Below are 5,676 nucleotides of genomic sequence, written 5' to 3'. Positions count from 1 at the left end.
TTTTGTTTAAATCCTGAAGTTCTAGCTTTTAAGAATTGGAACTCCCAGAGTGACTTCGACATTCAATAATCTTCCCTGTAGTCTTTTATTTAAGAGATCAGGGATATCCTTCTACAGAATCTGGTGGTTAGATTTCAGTTTAACTTACCATTGGAAAAGGAAATGGCAACCCACTCCAGTATTCTTGCTTGGAAAATCCCATGGATGGAGGAGCCTGGCAGGCTACAGTTCATGGGGTTGCAGAGAGTCAGACACGACTGAGCCACTTCATTTTCACTTTAACTTACCGTTAGACTGTACTTAATGGTAACGTGAATGAATATAATCTATATTAAAAGGAGACGGGGTTGGAGAGTAGGGTGATTCTGTAGAGATTAGTGTTTAGACATGGACCCAACCTGATTAGAGATAAAATGATTGAACATTAAGGATGTGTTTATTGTCCCTGTGTTAATAGGATTTGTGGATCAAGGTGGGGATGGGGAAAGTGGGAAATGGGTTGGTCCGTTTCTGCATGCTGGGGCATGGGACAGATCAGTAAAGGAGATGAATGAAGAGAGTACAACTTGCACTTTAAAAATCTCTAATTGTGTAACTCTTGCAGTTTATTGTCCCTTTCTTGGTACTAGCTGTAAAAATCTAGTATGAAATGGAACTTTTCTAAGAAGAGGAATTTGTAAGTTTTTTCTTTTTTTGGCCACACTGGAGCTTGTGAAATCTTAGTTCCCCACCCAGGGATTGAACCCTCGGCCCATGGCGATGAAAGCCTGAGCCTTAACCACTGGACCGCCAGGGAATTTCCCAGTGGCTTGTTGAATAATTACTATCATTCATAAAGTTACTGTATATTACTACTATCCCCATTTCACAGATTGGGAAAAAGAGGCCCAGAAATGCTAAGGAACCTAGGCAAGTGTAGATCTGGGATTCAGGACAGCTTCAGAAGAGGCTGGGTAGCATATGTTCTCACAGTGACCCTCCATGAGAAAGAGCAGGAGGAGCTCAAGACAGAATTTAACTTTCCCTCTAGAGGTGTGTATGTGAGGATTAGGAGAGAGCAATGACACTTGGGGGTTTCTCTGAATTGTGACACCCCAACAGTACCTACAGTACAGATTGAGACTAGCAATTAGAAAGCTCTTGGTAGAATGTAGGGCTTGTGAGTGCCACCTTCTGGAATGAAAGATAATGTCTCTGCCTGTGGCCCAAGTGGCAAACCAGGCACATCATGTTTGTGGATAACGAGTGAGAACAGCAACTTCATTAGTTGGCAAAATGAGAATACAAAAAGATCTCAGTGGGCAGGAATGATAAACTTCATCTTAGAAGTTCAGTAGTAGTAAGTGTAAGATTGTATCTTTGGACTTGCAAAACCAATTCTTCATGTATAAAGTTGGAAAAATGTAGAATGTCTAGAAGCAGAGATACTCGTTGCTGACAGTGCTAAGACCCTATATGAAGTTCTGTTATAGGTGGCAAACTTTTTATGATGATTACAAACAAATAGAATATCTTCATAGAAAGTGATATGGATGGTGAAGGGACTTAAAACTGTCATATGGAAACTTCTAAAACCATGTCAAACCCAAAGAATCAAAGACTCATGCAAGATAAAGTTAGATATTTAAAGATTACGGGATGGATGGCCTCAAGGGAGAAAATTGGAATCAATGGATGATGTCCAAGAAAGAAGACTGGTTCTAATTCAAAATGTGCCCTTCAGCGCTTTAAGGAAGGGGTGTTGCATTGTGGGGAAATGTGTGCTTGTGCTTGTGACTGCTCAGTCATGTCCGACTCTGTGACCCCATGGACTGTAGCCCGCCAGGTTCCTTTGCCTGTGGGATTTTCCAGATGGGAATACTAGAATGGGAAGAAAATATACACAACCCGATTTTTATATCATAGTAAAACATGCTGGAGAGAGGACGTGAAGAAGCAATCAATTTCTGTGGTGAACACAGCAACAAACGCTGGAAGTCCTCTAACATGATGATGCTATACGTATTACCCCGTTCTGATACTGTTCTGTTGCCTGCTAGTTGCCGTCTCCACACATTCATCTACCTCAAGAATCAAAGGGACCAAATGTCTGCAAAGTGTTTTGGACATGTCTGTCATGGTTTAATTTCAGTGATAACTTTCTTCCATACATTTTTTTTTTTGTTTGTTTTACAAATCAGAAAGGTGAACTTGGCTCATAGAGTCTACTCGGTGAGCTCAAAGATACCTCCAGAGAGTAAAATTTATAGTGTGACCCCATGGACTGTAGCTCGCCAGGCTCCTCTGTCCATGAGATTCTCCAGGCAAGGATGCGGTAATGGGTTGCCATTTCCTTTTAAAGGGGATCTTCTTGACCCAGGGATTGAACTCCTTGCATTGCAGCCAGATTCTTTACCATCTGAGCCACCAGAGAAGCCCTATTTTATTCATAAAAGTGAAAGTCACTCAGTTGTGTCTCACTCTTTGTGACCCCCACGGGCTATACAGACCATGGAATTCTCCAGGCCAGAATACTGGAGTGGGTAGCCTATCTCTTCTCCAACGGATCTTCCAGATATAGGAAGCAAACCGGGATCTCCCGCACTGCAGGTGGATTCTTTACCAACTGAGCTATCAAAACAAGCTAAAGCACCTAACCTCATTTGATTTTGAACATAGACTTTTAACATTTCTTTGGTCCAGGTCTGTGACATCCCTGTGGAGAAAGAAACTCAGACAATAGAGTAAGTGGGAACATCTGGATTAGAATAAGGGCTAAATCCCCGGAGCCTGCAGCAAAGGAGTGAATGGAGAGCCAGATTTTTTAAAATGTTGAATTTTAAGCCAGATTTTTCACCAACATTCTTTTTTAAGAAAATTATTTTTTATTAAAGGATAATTGTTTTATGGAATTTTGTTGTTTTCTGTCAAACCTCAGCAAGAATCAGCCATAGGTATACGTATGTCCTCTTTCACTAACATTCTCCCCTCTTGATTTTTAAGTGCTAGCCAAATGAAAATAAGTAAATGTTGAAGCGGCCAGGAAGGAGCACATTCAAACCTTCCTTGAATGCTGAGAATGAAGTCCATTTATCCTGGTCTGGAAGGAGCCTGGCAACAGCGGTGTGGCCAGAGGGATAAACAAGGAGCAGGGACAACCCCTAAGGCTTCAGGTATCTCTCTCACCTTTTCCCAACAATATTTTGACAACACTCCCAAGAGACTTGTGACCTAAGTCTGTTTACACACAGAACACTTGAAGTCTACCTTGTAGGGGAAGAAAAGTCATTTCCCCACTACCCTCCTAGGTTCTTCAGTTGGGGTCCTGTCATTAGACTAACAAAAGACAATTTGGGCGTATACAGCATAATAAAAGAATAATAAAGTTTTAGTGAAATGACCCTACAAAAGGAAGAAGACTTTCCAGGATTGGCAAATTGTAGGGAAGTAAGTGTATGGGAGCAGAGAAGGCAATGGCAACCCATTCGAGTGTTCTTGCCTGGAGAATCCCAGAGACAGGAGTGTAGTGGGCTGCCGTCTATGGGGTCGCACAGAGTCGGACACGGCTGAAGCGACTTAGCAGCAGCAAGTATATAGGAGAAACTAATGGGACATGAATGTTAGGTTTGTTATATAGATTTTTTCTTGTACTGTCTCTGGGCTAAAGGCTAGAGTTGTCTCTGGTGATTAACTTCTGTCCTTTCTGGTAAAGGTGGAGGGGTGCCTTAATAAATTTATGTCCTGCTTTTAGGCAAATAGGGAAAGGGCAGAGGGCTTTTCTTCAGCCTCTTTGACTCATTCTCTTCAGCTTGAAATAATCAATACGCCAAAGTGGCATATTGTGGGGTGGCATATTCTGCTACCCATCAATATCTATGTTTGGAAGGGAGTTGTTGATGTTCAGTTGCTCAGTCATGTCTCACTCTTTGCAATGCCATCGACTGCAGCATGTCAGGCCTCCCTGTCCTTCACTATCTCCTGGAGTTTGCTCAGACTTATGTCCATTAAGTTGATAATGCCATCCAACCATCTCATCCTCTGCCCTTTCTCCTCCAGCCTTCAATCTTTCCCATCATCAGGGTCTTTTCCAATGAGTCAACTCTTTGCATAGATGGCCAAAGTACTGGTGCTTTAGCTTCCGCATCAATCCTTCCAACAAATATTCAAGGTTGATTTTCTTTAGGATTAACTGGTTTGGTCTCCCTGCTGTCCAAGGGACTCTCAAGAGTCTTTTAGAACACTACAATTCAAAAGCATCAATTCTTCAGGGCTCAGCTTTCTTTACAGTCCAACTCTGACATCCATACATGACTACTGGAAAAACCATAGCTTTGACTATATGAACCTTTGTCAGCAAAGTTCATGGTTGCAGTCACCATCTGGAGTGATTTTGAAGCGCAAGTAAATAAAGTCTGTCACTGTTTCCATTTTTTCCACATCTATTTGCCATGAAGTAATGGAACTGGATACCATGATCTTAGTTTTTTGAATGTTGAGCCAGCTTTTTCACTCTCCTCTTTCACCTTCATTAACAGGCTCTTCAGTTCCTCTTCACTTTCTGCCATTAGAGTGGTGTCATCTGCATCTCCAAGAAACACAGGTTAAAATTTTTAAAGATGTCCATGCTGAAAAGGGATGTCACTGTTGGCAGAAACATCACACATTTTTTACAAAGGTGTGAGAAAGATGAGCACTCTTTAGAGTTTGAGATAAGCAGATTTAGGTGAAAAACAGCCTTATGTTTTCCCTCATGGAGCTTTTACACATTTAGGAATCATAGGAGAGCTGATGCAGCTGAAATTTTTCCCTGCTGCTGCTGCTGCTAAGTCGCTTCAGTCATGTCCAACTCTGTGCGACCCCATAGAGGGCAGCCCACCAGGTTCTGCCATCCTTGGGATTCTCCAGGCAAGAACACGAGTGGGCTGCCACTGCCTACTCCAGAAGTTGTTCCTAGGGAGCAGCAATCTGGTTGGAGGGCAGGACCTGAAGCTGTAGGTGCCTGCTGCTGCTGCTAAGTCGCTTCAGTCGTGTCTGACTCTGTGTGACCCCATAGACGGCAGCCCACCAGGCTCCCCCGTCCCTGGGATTCTCCAGGCAAGAACACTGGAGTGGGTTGCCATTTCCTTCTCCAATGCATGAAAGTGAAAAGTGAAGTCGCTCTGTCGTGTCTGACTCTTAGCGACCCCATGGACTGCAGCCCACCAGGCTCTCCTGTCCCTGGGATTCTCCAGGCAAGAGTACTAGAGTGGGGTGCCATTGCCTTTTCTAGTGCTTTACCTAATGATAGTTGGCCTGGAATCCTCAGTGCCAGGCATTGTTCTAAAACCATTGAATGCACTAGCTCATTTAATCCTCACATCTAAAAGGAAGGTACTCTACCATTCATATCTGCAGATGAGGAATTGAGGCAGGTGCCTTGCCAAATGTCATATAGGGGTAAATAGTGGAGCCAGAATGCAGACCCAGACGGACAGACTCCAGAGCCCAAATTCTAAAGACTCACTATTCTGCCTCTACCAAGGTTATAGAAATGTAATTATCTATATGAAAAAGAGCTACTGGAAAGTTTCCCTAAACCACACCAGCACTGTCACTCCGTACACAACTCCAGAGGCTTTTTGGAAAATTCAAGAATATGAGATGCCTTGTTGGGAGACACTGCAGGCCAGAGGTGCTGCTCTTGTGGAATTCAATGTA

Source organism: Ovis aries, chromosome 1, assembly GCF_016772045.2.
Source record: "Ovis aries strain OAR_USU_Benz2616 breed Rambouillet chromosome 1, ARS-UI_Ramb_v3.0, whole genome shotgun sequence".
In the NCBI taxonomy this organism is placed as follows: domain Eukaryota; kingdom Metazoa; phylum Chordata; class Mammalia; order Artiodactyla; family Bovidae; genus Ovis; species Ovis aries.
This window is presented reverse-complemented; position numbering follows the sequence as displayed.